The 18,764-nt window shown below is 39.0% G+C and overlaps 1 long non-coding RNA gene across 2 annotated transcripts; it reads left to right on the forward strand.

Moving 5' to 3' along the window:
* Window positions 1–9,793: 9,793 nt before the first annotated feature.
* Window positions 9,794–15,135, forward strand: LOC108668658. Of its 2 annotated transcripts, XR_001930610.2 has the most exons (4): window positions 9,794–9,885; window positions 13,721–13,828; window positions 14,502–14,612; window positions 15,031–15,135. It is a non-coding gene; the product is annotated as an uncharacterized LOC108668658 (long non-coding RNA). The 2 variants fall into 2 exon arrangements; XR_001930611.2 differs by lacking the exons at window positions 9,794–9,885; window positions 13,721–13,828 and adding an exon at window positions 10,412–10,439.
* The last annotated feature ends 3,629 nt before the right edge of the window (window positions 15,136–18,764 follow it).

Raw genomic sequence — 18,764 nt, forward strand, 5'->3', positions numbered from 1 at the left:
CTTAGTGAATTCATGATTTATTTACATTGCGGAAGAAACGACCGTCGATTCAAGTAGCGGATGCGCATGTTTCGGGGCAAATTATCACAAATTTTCCATATATATTAATTTAAGAATTTAAGGAAGTTATTAAAGCCTGGAAACGTACTTTCATCACTATTTTTGACTTCTGAAGCTTGACTGATTCTACATTTCGACAGTCCACCTCAAACGACGCTCCGTTTTCTTCGCGACAGGAAATGGCCTCATGGATAAACTATACTAGTTCAACCGTGTTGCTAAGTCATAAGTTTTTACATAATAAATGTCGAATAATGTTCATTCTCCCGATAAAACCACCAATCGTAGTATGAAAAGTTATTTTTTAAGCAAATACTCATACAAGCAAATTTTCAAGTCCACCACTGCGTCCAATACAGATTTTTCGTAGGAGATTATTCTTAACTGCGATTTTTTGCTTTTTCAAGGTCTTTTAACTCGGTAACGTACAGAATTAAAAAAATTCACACATATTACAATGAAAATAAAACAAAAATTCCCTTTTAATGGCTCCGAGTGTTGAGCTCAGGGTCCTGACGTTTCCTCGATATCTGCCGTCAAACAGGATTTCAGGTAGAATTTCGTTCAAGCCGCATTACGACGTATGATGACCATCGGTGTGCTGGAGTAGGCAGCGCTCGTAAATGCAACTAGTAAGTTGAGAAACTGGTACCTTAAGCAGTTTTGAAGCTGTGTTTTTTTGCAACCATCGACTAAGTATTTAAACTTTTTGCACTGTTTACTTTCCCTATCAAAATTTGGATGCCTGTCAGCCGCTGGCTCAGGGTCGCCCCAAGTTTTTTTGCGGTGTAAATTAGAAGCTCTATGTCCGCTTTAGGTTCCGGTTGCCGGAGCGAAATAAGCGCCGAAAGAGAATCTTGTGAAATACCCGTCGAGCTTGGGGCGATCGTGGGGCACGCGTATTCGGTACCTGATACGTTCGGGACAGACACGGCCGAATCTGAAAAATGCGTTAAAAAAATGCCCCCTCAGGGGGTCATTTGAATCGCTGTACGCTATATATATATGAGCAGACTAGACATGTATCATCGTAGCACAATGAAGCGAGTGACAAGTAAATACGAGTTTGAAACGGAAATATTATCAGTTAATACAACTTTCAACCCCGACTTTCCACATTACCCATAACACTCTCTAATATTTTATAGAATTGCAAGACCCTCGCACATTGCCCGAGCAAAATAATTTTCAATATTCACCAGCAGCCAGCATTCTCACACATTTCCCAAAACGAGAATGGGTTGAATGTACGAAACATTCAACCCATTTACCCGTACCAAACACTCCTACCTGTTGCGGTAGTAGGGGCCGGTACCAAACATTTACCACGTAAGGCTGAGCAAAATATTATCTCACCTTAACCAGTATTGAACCTTCTCTCATATTCACGATCACCAAATATTCACATAAGGCCTATACTGTTAAGCATTCTCCCGCAATAATCAGTTGAATCAGTCCTTAAAATTCTCCTAAAATACAGTATTAGCATAAAACAGCCTATTGTATTTACAGAGCTTAATTTCAACTATTTTTCCCTATCTTGTTTCCTAAAATTCACGAAATACACACGTGCAAATACCAATAGTTTGATTTCACTTCGAATAGAGTTCACAATAACGGAACCGTGCAACTTAGTTACCTTGCAAATTTGCTCTGTAAACCCTGTTGTAACGGGTCTTCAGCAGCAAGCTCTTCGCTGACCAGTTGGTAAGGTTGCCAGATGCCACTACTCGGCTCGAAGTTAACCGACTTGAATCTAAGATTTCGGTTCTAAGTCCACAAACGATCCTGATGATGTCTTGGCCGATGGATCAGAAATTATAACCTCGAGTATAATAACACGAACAGCTGAAATAACACGTTCGTGTCATTATACCCCACAGTCAAAAATTTCAGCAAAAATATCGAAGCTCGACCGTGTGTTCTTGAATGTCGTCATTGCCGGTAGTTCAAAGTTCTAACCGCCAAAGACCTTCACTTTAGGAAGCTTTGGACATTAAACACTTAGGAAGATGTGTTTCTAAAGATTCCTAAATTAGCATGTTAAGTTTTTAGAAACTCCATTATTTTCTATTAGTTTGCTTAGCAGTTCACACTAAGGGTACACGATGGAAACGAGAAGCATGTCTAATTAGCCACACAACACCACGAAATGCACCAAGCTACTGACAGTTTGAGTTTGACACCAGAGCCGGTGCAGAGCGTCGGGAGTAGTGGGAGTAGGGGGTGCGGGTAACCCCACCTTAGAATAGGGAGTATTTTGGGGGTTGTTTATCAGTTGTTTGCTTGTAATTGCAATTTGTGCGTGTTGCTAGAATGCGACGCACATATGTACGTAGACATATAAGTAATACAAGCGTGTTTAAGAAAACGTACTGCACGCGTGTTGTTGTACATATTCGCATATTTGTTAACAGAAACGAAATGTCCGCGTTAGATTGCGTATTGAAGATAGCCCTGTTCACGCATGCGCTGCTGAAAACGCGCGTTGGCGAGCATTAGTAGCAACCCCATTGACATGAAAGTAACGTAAGCGTGTTGAAGATAACATAATGCCGATGTGTTTTTCTATGCGCACGCAAAGCAAGCGCGTTGACAGACACGCATCGCACGCGTGTTGAATCTCACGCATCTCCCGTGTGAGCAACACGCACGCAATGCAAGAGTGTTTAAACGCTCGCGTGTTGATAAGTTCGTACCCATGCACAATGCACATGCAGCGCCACAACTAAAGGCAGGGGCTAGTCGCGCTCGCGCTATAAGAATTCAGGCCAGCTACTGAGCAGGGTAAGCCAATGGTGGCCTGGCCAGCCGCTGATTTCGTGTGTCATTTGACCCTTATAATTTTTCCCATGAAACTACCCAAAATAGCTCCTACTGGGCGGCTAATTATGAGATGCGGCCATTTCCCATTTGAATCATCTCTAATCCGAGACTGGTACCGAAACCAAACCGTCTGCCGCGGCTAAATTTTGACAGGGTTGATAGCAGAAACCCGACCCCCAGATTTTTAAAGTTTGGAGAATTCAGGCCGGAGTTCGCATTTCCAACACGTTCAGTGAGTGTTGGAAAAGCAAACTCCGGCCACAATCATGCACGGTATCGAAATAGAACAGGTAGGAAGTTAAACATGTAGTAAAATATACGTCACTTGCTGAGGTTAGGTTCAAGCCAGGAACAAGTTCCTATATGGCGACAATCATATAGGGTGGTTAGGTTAGATTTGATTAGGGTAAGGCAAAGTTAGTTCAGGTTAGGTTAGGTTAGGATAGGTTAAGTTAGGTTAGGTTGTGTTGGGTTAGTTAAGGTTAGGTAAGGTAAGGTTAGATGAAGTTAGGTGAGGTAAGATTAGGTTATTACAGGTTAGGTTAGGATATGTCAGGCTGTGTTCAGTTCGGTTAGGTTAATTTATGGTTTTTGGCTATAGGTAAAACTTATCTAAGATTGTTTAAACTCTAATGATACACACAGGAAAAGGTCACAATTGGGGGATTGCTGTGTGTGGTAGGAAATGTGTGGCAAGAAGAAGAAGAGAGAAAAAGAAAAAAGTAAAAAAAAAAAGTATAGCGGCTGGTCTGGTCTGGTCAGTGACGCAGTAGCGCCGGCTGCACCAGTTGACGAAGAAGTGAGCTTCTGTGCCCCAAAATTTTGCCTGTACACTCTAATTTTTTTAAAATACATATTTATTTACTCATGTTCTGTTCATATTGCATCAAGTAGGAGATTAAGACGCGGAAATACGAAAGTAGCTTTACGAAAGACGTAAAAGACGGAAACATGAACGTCAGGAGTCGAACAACTGCCCATGATGTAAGTAACATGAGTCAAAGTATTACTATTATCAACGTGCAATCAAAGTATTATAATTATTTGAAGGACACATCGATACAATTTCACTTCTCTCGCAAGTCTAGCCGGGTGAAGGTGATTATCTGTGTCCAATAATGAAGTTGATTAGGAAATTTTACAACACAATTGAAGTTCCAAATGTTGCCCAAATTATGCGCCTGACAAATTTTTATCTGCCAAGTTTCAAGTGATAACGCAATATAATGGGGAATTTAACAAGCAGCTTGCCCACTTATTAAGAGGAGTGCAAGTTAAGTGAAGGTTAAGAAGAGTGCAAGCATTCTGAGTTAAAATAAGGGTCCATCTATGGGTTAATAATTTATGCTGATTTTTCTCAAGCTACTATAATAAGATTTGTCTAGCGAATCTAATAGTGGTAGATTGGTACATAATATAAAGCCATGCAGCTAAAAACAAATGGGGGACGGAGAGTCAAAGAGTTGGCAGAGTTGTTCAAAGATGCATATTGAAGTCAAATTAATATTCCAATACGTGGAAATATTTCGACTGTACAGAAGTATACGATTAATTTAGCATTGAGGCTTTCCACTATATTATAAATATGATTTAAAAAAACTATCTAATAAATATATAACCAGGTTGACTCTACGTACTTGCATTGCCATATAGTATATGAAATCTTTTGTATCCCGCAACTAAAGCTACTACATATCTACTACAACTTCAGTTACATCACTTCCTCCATTAAAGTAATAAGCTTCAGTGTATAATTATTGTACCTCCACGAGAAATGCTTCGCACTTAATCAACAACGCTTATATGCTCACATTAAAGAGGTGTTAATGGCCCACATAACTGCTCACATCTGAAATAAACTTGAAGCGAGGTCCGTCTCACTGAATGTTCACTTTTCGCCTCAAAGTGCAATGCATCGTCGTTCAACTCATATTAATATCTATTGAACGGGCAGTGAATCGTTCCAAAGAAAATAATGCAACTAGAACATCCTACGCTAGGGAGCTACTATCACTATGAGGAACCTTGCTCTTTATGAAATGCTTTGTTGACAGATTAAGTACTAAATTAGAAACTTGGCATATGGGTATATGCCTTCACCGTGAATATGTTTTAAAATATGCAGACACCTCAAAACATTAAAATGCCATTAAAATTGTTTACAAACGCATATTCCATTACAAGGGATTTGCAGCCATCTTTCAAGAACCGCACCCAGCGTAGAAAATTTAAAAATGACAACAAATTAGAGTAGACTTTGAAAGATTAATTTGTGGAAATTTCAAACCTGTTCAGATCGAAAATTCCGTTTACACGCAATGGAAAATTCAGTCAGGATGCTACGCGCAGTGCATGCGAATTGTGGAGAGAGGCGCGCATAATATTCTAGTGTTGAAATTCTTCAGTTAATCCAGCAGATAGCGCTGTGCGTACTGTCAACATTGAAATAGTACTAGTACAGGAGTACAGACAAATGGTGGCCCATTGATACCATATCCACCGTATGCATGTTATGATTAGCTGAGCGAAATGTATATATAGCCGGCATATTGCTACCATTGCCTTGAATATTGTCTCACGGGTGATTGCCAGGTTTAATTTTCGGGCTGTGTTAGTACACCCCATGAAAATTCTGACACGCGCGATTGAGAGGAGCAAAATAGAAATGTTTAATAACAACTACAGTATGGTCCATATCCATACGTGCATTACATTATCCCTGTACGTGCTTGATAGTGCGATAATATTAGTTTCTAGCGGCAATATAAATCAGTTAATTCAAAGCTGATCGTCTCGCGGTGCGCCGCTCGTTCAAAATTTGACTCTTAAGTGACGCTACGAATACACGTACGTCGTCATTATCTAATGAGGGATCAGTTGTTTATTGTTTCATTATATTAAATACCTCCAAAATTTTAATGGGAAGTGACATTTCTGGTATTTGGAGCGAATAAGTTATTTTTATAAACATCTTCAATCAATTCAAATTAGAAAAATTGTATAGTTGGTTTATTTTTATTTAGTCCATATCCATATTTATTTAGTCCATATTTTTTATTTAGTTTATTTATTAGATACTAAGGATACTAAGGTTTTGTTTTTTCTTTGAAGCCTTGTCAATATATAGGAGCAACTTTAGCCCGGATCCTCACCTCCTATTATGCCGGTATATATCTGGGTATTAGTATTATATGGAATGATCATGAGCCTTTGCAAGCATATAGTATCAAAAATTTAAATTAGTAGTTGGTTGCAGTAGAATTAATAAATGAGATTAAAAAAATTCCACTTTACTTTAACCTTCATAACGGCAATCAAAATAGAACTCAACATCAAAGAAATTTTAATCCTTAATTTTTTTTAATCAAGATTCATTAAATCTTAGGATGTATCTATTTTGAGCAACGCCGGTTATTTTGAAAGTCTCACTTTAAAACTAGAGTCTGTATATAGGATGGAGCCGAAGAATATCATTCAATTGACGCAATTGTTATTAAATGAATGAATTAGAAGTTTGACCGTGGTTAGTGGCTGCGCATGAGTGATGATGCATGGGTAGAGTTCAAGCTGGACGACCACAAAGTAACACTATCATTCCAGCATCACCTCACCAGCGCCGCACCTCAATACACGAGGAATTATTGGCCGGGAAACTTCTTTATATTGAACAAGGATAAAGAAAAGGTAGATAACAGATTGTTGCCAAACTATTGAACAAATTTCAGCTCGAACAAATTACTCAATAGAGCAGGTACTTGGTACAGAAGGTGCGTGGTACAGAAGGTACTTGGTACAGAAGGTGCGTGGTACAGAAGGTACTTGGTACAGAAGGTACGCGGTAAAGAAGGTACGTGGTACAGAAGGTACGCGGAACAGAATGTAAGCGGTACAGAAGGTACGCGGTGAAGAAGGTACGTGGTACAGAAGGTACGCGGTACAGAAGGTACGCGGTACAGAAGGTACGCGGTGCAGAAGGTACGCGGTGCAGAAGGTACGCGGTACAGAAGGTACGCGGTACAGAAGGTACGCGGTACAGAAGGTACGCGGTGCAGAAGGTACGCGGTGCAGAAGGTGGTGGTCAGCAAAACTAACCAGTACGGACATATACAATACTATTAACAATTACAATACTATATATACAATACTATATATACAATACTATATATACAATACTATTATACTATATATACAATACTATTAACAATTACAAGTGGCGCAGCAACAAACTTCTTGCAAAAGTCATAGTAAAGTATCTTCCGTAAAGAAAATCGGTTACTTGACATAGTTCAATCTGTTTTGCACATGTGAATAAGAGAATAAATAATAATTAGATCATTCATTAGCATATGTATTTTTTGGCATGGAATATGAATAATATTTCGGACGTCATTTCTGATCACAGTTTAAAAGACTTGCGGTTGCTCGATGCACCAGGAAATTGGAGAACGAGTGCACCTCCTCTGGTGTCAAACGACGCAACGATTTTCACAAGTTTTTGTAAAAGTCTAGTTAAATTGTGAGGTAACAGTGCACCAAAATTCTCAATTAATTGTAAAAAGTAACTGATTTTCTATCAGATCTGATTTTTTTATCAGATCTGATTTTTTTATCAGATTCCTCCCCGCCCTTGGTCGATCAAGCTCGGTCGTACAGAAAATAATCGGACTTTCTTTATCAAATAATATTTAGCCTTTAATTTTGTTGCACAATTACAATTAGCATTCATAAATTTATGCTGAAGTGCATAGGCTTTATTCTTGTTCAGAAAACACACGGTGACAAGGAAATAAATAGCCGTTCTTGTTTGCACCTAATCTACGGACTCCCTCACTATCATCACGTCGCAACCATTCGTTAATTGTAGTGGGCGCTACAAGGAAATATTTCTCGACCATTGAAGGAGTGACGTTCCTTGCGGTCACGTCACAAGACTGAACGAAACAATGTGTGGTGCGCTGCTGCGCGTGGGACTGCGCTACAATATCAGACCATGCGTACGTGCATACATTTACTTGATACTGCTATAACATATATTTTTTACCAGCTATGCTTGAAAACTAACTATAAAAATGGATAAAAATGGAGAAATTGAACTAAAAATATGCAAAGGTTGTGCTTTTTTGGCTTGAAAAACATGCTGATGCACCTATTACGATGCGGGGCTTGGTCACCTGCAGTTAGAGAAATGTAAAAAAACTGCACATATAAATTAAACCCACGGTTTATTTCATATATATGGAAAGTATATTAACTATTAATCATTTTTGCCGCCACGGGGCTCTAAATCTCACGAAGCTCCGCGTGTATGCATGGCCTTATATAAATGCACGATCGTCTGCATGCACAAACTTCAGTCGCGAGGCGCAGGCCGCGAGAACCTGTCGGGTGAGCAGAACCTGTTCTGCGTCGGAGAACTTGTTCATCTGGATCTGGAAGACCGTTTGTGTTTTGGCGACGCCGATGCTCGGTTGAATTCCCGTTTCCTTCCCATGGACACTTATCTTGTTTAGTGTCGCTAGGTTTTGTGATCGAAATGCTTTTTCAAAAGAATTAAATATCGGAATCCTATATTAAACGCAGTCGCAAACTATGCATCTCTGAAGCCTACAGCAAAATGTGCACTTTATAAAATCTTGAATAATGTTATCTCAAATAGTTGGAATGTGTATAGTGAAATGATCGTAAAAACTTAGTTAAGTAGCTAATTTGTTCGGAAACTGCCTGAATTGTGAAGTAAAATATGGTTCTATTCTATGAGACGTAAGAAAGGAATGAATAGTGCGACTGTATAAATCTGAAAAAAATCTCGAGTGTTCAAGATCCAAGCTTATGAGCATAATTATAAAAACTTCCTATCAATGTAAGGATACAATCAGGGTAATTATTGGTGTTTTTAGGCAGAAGCTGTTCTTAAAAACCAAGTTTCATTGAAGAAAACAGAGCATATCTTATTGACGATTTCCTAGTCGCTTTCATCTATTTGGCTCATCAGGCTCTTTGTGAGTGACGTGAGTGGCGTGAGCAACGTTGCTCATGTCTCCCATTGCGGCACTATTGACGTCATGAAAATCATTCATTGCGTCACTAGTTACCGACATATGACTATTCAGTTCGATAACAGGGGACATTCTCCACTGATATTTACTTATGAGCACAACAAAGCAAGCGATCAATGGGCGCCCCCGACGAGTCCTGCAGCCATGAAGTCAACTGGCATCAGGTTAATCATTGTTAAAGGTTAATTTTATGCTCCCAGTTGTGATAGCAAGAATGTTAGCAAACACCAGTGCTTATCAGGCGACGTCACTCACAGCTCTTGTTGCTCTGCAGGGCACGAGCAGCTGCTGCAGGCTGCTGCTGCTCCTGGCAGCCGCGGCAACCGCAGCTGCAGGACAACAAACTTCTACAGGTGCAGGTGAGTCTGAGTCTCCAGGTGCGGTTCCTTGTGGTTAATATGAATTGAATTCAAATAACTGGCATTTCATTGCTCTATCCGTTTCTTTCTCGGCATAACTGTTATCCCTATGAAACATTATTGTTACTTTCGGTAATCCATACGTAACAGCACCACATTCCCCTGGCAATCCCTTCCCCTGCTCCCCTCATTCACCGATATCTTATTAGAACAAAACACTCTTTCCGGGATGAGCTCATATGCAGCCCGCCTAATAACGCAGAAGCTAATGACCGATGACAACGCCTCAAAGTCTTCATTATTCCTTCGAAATAAGTCAATTTACTTAAACGATAAATTAAGATAATAGCATAATTAATTACACATTAATTAATGAGGCAGGAAAATTACATCGTGACCACAAAAAAATGAATACAAACCTTAGAATTTTTTCCAATGGATCTGAAAATTCTTCACCGCATTACTTGTGATTGCAGGCGCGTGCCCCTCTGATCAGTTCAAGTGCGCCAACGGCCGCTGCATAGACGAGACGTGGCGGTGCGACGGAGACGACAACTGTGGCGATTACAGCGACGAGCGCGACTGTGAGTTGCCTGATGAGTCAAACGCTTCCGCGCAGTTCTACTGTCAATTATTTCGAGTTAATATATGAGGGTCTTGGTGCTCTTAACATTCAATCATTTTCTTGAATAAAAATGAATTTTCCCTTGACTGCATTCAATTATAACGTTTCACTATCGAATTATTTTCAATGTTTCGCAAGTATGCTATGACTAAATCTGAGTTTTTGGTTTATCCTTTTCGGGTGCCTAGATTTTCTTTCCACGTGGAGATTTGGGCCCGCTGAACCCGTTGCATATAGAGAATTTGCCACCACCTCTGATGCGATATTTTAATCAACATATACATAACATTCTTACCTCTACACATTTTTCTTCGCATCGCGTTCAGTAAACCTGGTCACCGTGCATAAAATTAGTTATCTATATCATTTAGTTATCCCTGCATTCACGGCTACTTTAATTTATCGCAGGCTGCACCGGTGACCACTTCGTATGCGGCAACGGCAGATGCATCCACAAACGTCGGGAATGCAATGACGAGAACGACTGCGGGGACTGGAGTGATGAGAAGCATTGTGAGTACACGGCTGATGTAATGAGTCAGTAAGTGTGTGTCATCGCATCATGAGTCGCCGTAGGTATTAAATTATTATGATGGCTAAGTGGGTCAATGCATGCGTTTTATCACGAGTCACTCAGAGAATCCTGTCCAAAAACTTACATTATTTTTTAGACTCACATTGCGTGTTAGTAGGAATTTCATGCCCTTATGGTGAGTAAGTGTGAGTTGAAGTTTAATTTATAAGGTCCAAATATTGTTCATATCATTAGTTAATGTTTACAGCTAAAAAGTACTATAATCTGCGTCAATGTGCAGTTTGGATCCGGCTTCTTGGTCAGTTGATATTCAACGCTTTTCTTTGCCCAGAACATGAAAATAAATTTGATCAAATCATTCTGAATATGTGAATCAATTTTATTGATTGATAATACATTGCTCTGACCTTTGCTTTCTCGACATAATTGGTTATCCCTTCGTAACAGCATTAATATTCTCGGTAATCCATTCGCAACAGCACTACGTTCGCCTGGTAATCTCTTCTCCCACGCACCTCATTCAATAAAATATTAGTTAAGCTAAACACTCATTTGGGGAAGAGCTCATATGCAGCCCGCCTACTAACGCAAAAGCTAATAACCGATAAAGATGCCCCGATGTATTCATTCATTTTCCCTTCGAGACAAATTCATTTTATTGAGAAGATTAATTGAAGCAATAGCATCATTAATTACACATTAATATGGACGATTAATCACTTCGTGATCACAACAAAATAAATACACATATTAGAATTTTCTACTTAAGATCCGAAAATTCTTCACCGCATTACTTGTGATTGCAGGCGTGTGCCGCGCTGATCAGTTCAAGTGCGCCAACAGCGGCCGCTGCATACACGAGACGTGGCGGTGCGACGGAGTCAACGACTAGCTGTGACGACGACAGCGACGAGCGCGACTGTGAGTTGCCTGATGAGTTAAACGCTTCAGTGCAATTCTACTGTCTTTTATTTCGAGTTAATATGAGGATCTGTTTCTGCTCTCAATAATTCTCTTATTGCTTGAATTATATTTAATTATTCCATGTTCAATCATAACGTTCCACTATACATTTTTTCAATCTTTCGTAAAACTGCAATGACTAATGTTGACTTGAGCGTACATTGCGAAACAGGTCGGAATTCGCAGTGATCAAAGAATTTCTTCCAAACTATTGAACATTTTTGAACGAAATTTTGTATATACATTTCTAACTACCAAATGGTAATTATTTTTAGCTTATAAATTTTTTATCGATTTTACCTTCGTTTGCGAGTTTTTTTTCGTTTCACAGTCATTCTTGATTTCACACTTCCTTATATTCGGCCCGTATCGCCTGGTAATTTGTCACTTAAATTTGCGGCGATCAAGAAATTTCTTCTAAACTACAGAACAAATTTCAAGGAAAGTTTGTATATAAATACCTAACCTCTCAACGGTGATGTTTAGCTCGTGATAAATTTTTTATCGATTTTACCTTCGTTTGCGAGTTTTTTTTCGTTTCACCGTCATTCTTGATTTCACATTTCCTTATATTCGGCCCGTATAGCCGGGTAATTTGAAACTTCAATTCGCGGCGATCAAGAAATTTCTTCTAAACTACAGAACAGATTTCAATGAAACTTTGTATATAAAAACCTAACCTCTCAACAAATTTAGCTCGTGACAATTTTTATTACAGCACTTCTCTTTAACTTCACTTCTTGTTGTTTGTTTGTTTGTCTGCCACAAATCTTATAATCGATATTTAACACACTTCTACCTGTCCAATCGATCTGAAATTTTGCACACATGCGTAAAGTTGGAGACAATGCATGAATCAATTGACAGAATAAATAATTTTTAGAAAAAAAAATTGTCAATATTAAAAAATTGACAAAATAATTTTGTCAGCTACAAATCTTATAAATGATATTTGACACACTTTTACCTGTCTAATTGATCTGAAATTTTGCATACTTGTGTGAAGTCGGAGGCAATGCATGAATCAATTGACAGAATATTCGAAAATTAAATGAGAAATTCATTGTACATCTGTAAAATTGGAGACACTGGATTCTTTGTAAGTGTTGTCTTTGAAAAGTAATTTCTAAACGTATATTATTCTATTTTGCTTTCGTTCGCGAGCTATACAGATATAGGAGGAACGACCAGATTTTCTACCGGCCGGTTTAACCAAGAGTCTTATACGTATAGCCGTATAACTCGCAAACGAAGGCATAACGAAAAAAATTCTAAACATCGCCGTTGCTGAGGTTAGGTTTTTAAATACTAAGTTTCGTTCAAATCTGTTCAGAAGTTTAGAAAAAATTTCTTGATTACTGCGAATTTAAGCACGTATTGCTGTTTATATCACGAATGAAGGTGAAATAAAAAAAACTCGCAAACGAAGGCACGATCGAAAAAATTTTCATTAGTTTGAGAGATATTCCTTGATCATAGAATTTGGAAATTGGCCGTGAGACCGGCCGCGAGTCCGGCCGTTAATTTGTCCGAGACGTAAACCCAGGAGAGGTTAAAAAAATATAACTCAGTACTCACTGCAGTGAGTGACAGAGAGCGCATTTTCTCGTCGACGAAAACGTGAAGTCACGGACGGACAAACAGACAGACGGACATCGCGAGCACAATAGTGAATTTTTTCCATAAATGAGAAAATGCGCTAAAAACAGATCTGGGTGAAAAAACCATCGCTGGGAGTCATGTGCTGCACGTGTTGTGCACAAATCGTCAAAAAAACGTTCGAACTTCTGACATTGACTTCAGACTACCGCCCCCCTTATTGCCCTCCTACCGCCCTCTTCTTCTTTACCGCCCCAAAAATCTTTCCACCGCCCCTAGGGGGGCGATATCGCCCACTTTGGGAATCACTGGGTTAGGTTAATTGCAATAAAGTTACATTGATATGTTTTGAAAATGTTTTATTATAAATAAGTGTTTATGAGTAAATCCCAATAGCAGAACAATATATATTTAGAGATTTCCAATAATTTTGGCCATTGTAGCGGCTAATGTAGCGGCGCTACATTTTACTGTAGCTGTAGCGGTAGCACTCGCTACTATCTAGTGGGTGTAGCGGTAGCGGTAGCGCCGCTACATTTCAAAGTAGCGCTGCCCAGCTCTGCATACATCGCATTTTTACCTCGAGCTACCTATTCTTTCGCGTCTCGCGTTCAGGAAATCCGATCACCCTGTATAAAATAAGTTATTTAAATAAATTACTTTGCCCGACATTCGCGGCTTCATTGATTTATCGTAGGCTGCACCGGCGACCACTTCGTGTGTGGCAACGGCAAATGCATCCACAAGCGTTGGGAATGCGACGGCTGGAGCGACCAATGCGGGGACTGGAGTGATGAGAAGCATTGTGAGTACACGGCTGAGGTAATGAGTCAGTAAGTGTGCGGTCATGACATCATGAGTCATCGTAGGTATTAAATTAATACGATGGCTAAGTGGATGAATGAGTCTTTTATCCCGAGTCACTGGGAGAATCCATTATAAAACTCTTTCCTTGTTTCGATTCACATAGCTTGTTAGTCTGCATACCATGTCCATATGGTAACTCGGCGTGAGTAAGTTTCATTTAATAAGTTCAAATGTTGTTCATATCTTTAAGTAATGTTTAGAGTTGAAAATAATCATAAACTGCGCCAATGAGGTGTTGGCATTCAGCTTCTAGATCAATAGATCTACGGCTTCAGTTTTTTACCCAGATCATGGAAACAAATTTGATAAAATTATTCTGAATAAGTGAATTCATTTTTTGCTGTTCAAAATTTATATTACATGCAAGTGCCAACCCAGTGAGAATCTTTTGCATTGACCACTTCTAAAATTTTTTAGAAACCCTGATTAAAGAACATAATTGAGCTGAACATCCGGAAGGAGTATATAATAGGGAAGATTTATAACAAAGCATAAAATACATTTCTGTATAAAATAAGACTATTTCGTGATCCGGAAAGTTTCGTCTTCCGTGTTTATACCTTCTCAATTATGGTCTTAGATTAAACCTGCCGAATTACTTGTGATTGCAGGCGCGTGCCGCTCCGATCAGTTCAAGTGCGCCGACAGCGGCCGCTGCATACCTGAGACGCAGAGGTGCAACGGAATCAACTACTGTGACGACGACAGCGACGAGCGCGACTGTGAGTTGCCTGATGAGTCAAATGCTTCCTCGCAATTCTACCGTCTTTTATTTCGAGTTAGTATAAGGATCTGCTTCTGCTCTCAATAATTCTTTTATTGCTCGAATTAAATTAATTATTCCAAGTTCACTCATTACGTTCCACTATACATTTTTTCAATCTTTCGTAAAACTGCAATGACTAATGTTGACTTGTCGAGTTTAACTTCTTCTTGGGCCTAATTTTTTTTCACACAGCAAGATTTTGGGCCGCTGAACCCACTGCATGTTAGGGTTTGAATGTTTTTAATTTCATGTTATTAATTTAACTAGTCATACACTATTTTGCTGTAATTATTGAATAACACAGAAAAATATATATCCGCTGGGATTTGACATTGCTGTAACCCGACATTCACGGCTTCTTTGACTCATCGCAGGCTGCACCGGTGAACACTTCGTGTGCGACAACGGCAGATGCGTCCACAAGCGTGATGAATGCGACGGTTTTAACAACTGCGGGGACTTAAGTGATGAGAAGCATTGTGAGTACACGGCTGATGTAATGAGTCAGTAAGTGTGTGTAACACATCATGAGTCGGCGTAGGTAATAAATTAAGGTGATGGCTAAGTGGATAAATGACTCTTTTATCATGAATCTTGGAAGAATATGTTTGGCACACTAGACAGGCACCATATTATCTGGGTAATCCCTCATTTAATAAAATCTTTTATAACTATACACTCACTCTGAGGTGAGCTCAGCACCAGCCCGGCTAATTAACAACTCGCTTCTCCCCAATTCTTCCACGCTCATTTGATTTTAATCAGTAGCAAAAATTTCGCTTAAGGATGTACTACATGTGCAGTAAAATCCGTTGAAATAATAGAATGAGCATTAACTTAACATCAGATATTTCAAATTAAAGACCATTTCTAAATTGTTTTAGAAATCACGATTATTGAACGTAATTGAGCTGCACGTACTTACGGAAGAAGCAATATACAGGAAGGAAGATTGATAACATAGCATAAAATACATGCCAGTACAAAAGATTATTTCGTGATCTGCAAAGATTTATATTCCGTGTTCACACCTTCAATTATGGTCTTGACATAACCTACCGAATTACTTGTGATTGCAGGCGTGTGCTTCTTAAATTGTCATCACTAATCGCTCAGAACAATTGTCATCACCAATCGCTTAGAACAATTGTCATCAGTTATCGCTCAGAACAATTGTCATCAGTTATCGCTTAGAATAATTGTCATCACTAATCGCTCAGAACAATTGTCATCACTAATCGCTCAGAACAATTGTCATCACTAATCGCTCAGAACAATTGTCATCAGTTATCGCCTAAAATATATAGCTGAAACACTAGAGAGGCGCCATGTTCTCTCGGTAATCCCTCCATCAGTAAAATCTTTTTATAACGAAACACTCACTCTGTGGTGAGCTCAGCTTAGCTAATTAATGAACCACTCGCTTCTCCTCGAATCTTCCACGTTCATTCCATTTTAAGCAGGTGCGAAAATTCAGCTTTCGGAAGTACTACATGTGCAATAAAATTCGTTGAAATAATAGAATGAGCATTTATTTAATATCAGATCTTGCATATCCACGACTGTTTAAATTTTTTTCAAACCCTGACTATAGAAAATAATGTAGCTGAACATCCGGGAGAAGCAGTATATAGGAAGGAAGACTGATAACATAGCATAAAATAGATGTCAGTATAACAAAAGATTATTACGATATTATGAAAAGATTTATCTTCCGTGTTCACACCTTCTCAATTATAGTCTTAACATAACCTAACGCATTACTTGTGATTGCAGGCGCGTGCCGCTCTGATGAGTTCAAGTGCGCCAAAACCGGCCGCTGCATAGACGAGAGGCGGCGGTGCGACGGAGAGCTCGTTTGGTGCGGCGTCTTCTACGGCGACGACACCAGCGACGAGGACGGCTGTGCTAACCGGCCACGTGAGAAACTCTACTGACATTCTGACTGACTAACTTCTTTACCAACTCTACTCACATTTATACGCACTTCCACTATTAACCTAATGTAGTCCGATTATATACACGGAGAAGTTCCATACAAGGATCTACAAAAAGTATATTTGTTTCGAAAGTAATGCTAATGTATTTCAACTAAAGACCGTGCTTGCGTGCCCGTGAGTTCAGAAGAACCTCTCTGGCGCGCAATTTAGCTCCAGTTTTTTCGAAGCCATTGCGCACAGTTTGCTCTAAGCTCGGTCTCACCGTCTCGAAACAAATACTCGTTACGCACACTAAACAGCTTCAACCCACATTCCTACTGTGGGTCAAACCGTATCGTAAACAGTATGATATGAAGTTTTATCCTAAGACTGTTCCTTTGTTTGTGTAAGTGTAGTGAGTTCAGGTGGTTCATACCTGTGATGTGGATAATTCGAACTTATTTATTATTTGTGTTACTTCTGATGATCCATTTATGTTAAATTTAACTATCAATCAGCATCTGTTGGGTGGCAGGTTGTACTTGCTTTGCTCCTTATTTATGTGGGTGTCGTCTGACTGGTATTTTAGTCCTGTCGTCTGCTAATGTTATATTCATTCTGTGTTCGGAAGTGGTATATATATATTTCGATTCGACAATGCACAACTTTAAATGATTGATTAATTCTGACCATTCTATGGTCAGTAGTATCGACTACATTGACTTGACCCCAATTAGATGTTAGGTCTTGCTTTTTTACTTATTTGCCCTATTGTTCCGTTTTATAGATACATCTGTTGAGTAATTAAGCAAGCAAAACGTAACTCCTCAATTGAATAAAAAATCGCCATAAGATGGTTTCGGCTATCTCTGTCATCGGCATGCGCCGACTCGACAGCTTCGTGCCTGCGCATGCCTGCAGTTTGATCGCTATAATACAAATCGCTTGAATAAGTCTTTAAATAGAATCATTTCATGGAATACACTTTTTATTACAGTTGAATATGAGCACGATGAAATCATATCACTAGTTTAATTAATATACCTGACCAAACGACTGCCGCTGTTCACTGAAGTTCACTTTCATTGTCATTGAGATGATGGCTCAAATCAAACTTTCGATTCATCAGACTCAGTAATAGTCTTGATGTATTAAATGAAGGATTTGAAAAATGGAAATAATAGCACGAACAAAAATATTATAAACACGAATAAATACGGAAATTGTTTTCAATCAAAGTGGGTTTTGAGTGTACTCAATATGAGCAGGTTTATGAACAGCCTCGCTCATGAGAACTCTAGCCCTGAGCAATGCATTACAGGCCAGCAGAGCCTAAATACGCTCACATGTATATCAAATATTCTAGTTTTCCATTACAGAGCAAGAGAAGTGAACTATTATTTCTTTTTAAAACTTGCTTTAAAATATCATGATATTCAATGTAGTTCATCATAAATAAATTAATCTTTAATAATATAAGAATATTCAAAATACTCGATCCAGTCCATAATGATAGTGTGTTTATCGTCGCGTTGTCACATGAGTGATCACTTAACTTAAGACCCAAAAATTTCCCCATTAGTGGATACTTGCGCCTCTGCATTAATTTCCGAATTCATTTACACGTTAATTTTCCTTTGGTTTATAATGGCGGCTCCTGAAATTGCTCTGGCCTAAGAACGTCAGTGCGGTGGATATTCCCGCGTTTCCCCGGTGCCAACGCCACATTAACTGCAATTTAACCCCCGGCAGCCGACGTCCCCCGCATTAGTATTTGGCCAGCCGGGACCTCCGCCAGCGTTTCTTGGACGTGGCGGACTCAGCAATATTTCAACGTAACTCTGGCGGTAAGTATTAAAAAAAAAAGATTGGAATAATTCAGTTATAAGATTTATGATCGTTGTTCAGGGTAGAAAAATATGTAAGTAATAACTAAACAATTTCATAGTACTTGTATTAAGAAAATTTAGTTGTTTCAGCCGTCCGGAATATTACATTTACGCAGCAGATCGTTCAGCTTTCGAACAAAATCATATACCATGAATGTTTGGTCATGAATATCGTTATCCTCAGATTTTCATACTCTGTGAAAAACTATATGCTATTTCAAGGATTTTGAGAACTGCTATACGTTTCAATGTTCATAATTTATGCGTACTTCACGCAGATGAAATCAAGAGAAGATTGTG

Source organism: Hyalella azteca, unplaced genomic scaffold, assembly GCF_000764305.2.
Source record: "Hyalella azteca isolate HAZT.00-mixed unplaced genomic scaffold, Hazt_2.0.2 contig10176, whole genome shotgun sequence".
Lineage (NCBI taxonomy): Eukaryota > Metazoa > Arthropoda > Malacostraca > Amphipoda > Hyalellidae > Hyalella > Hyalella azteca.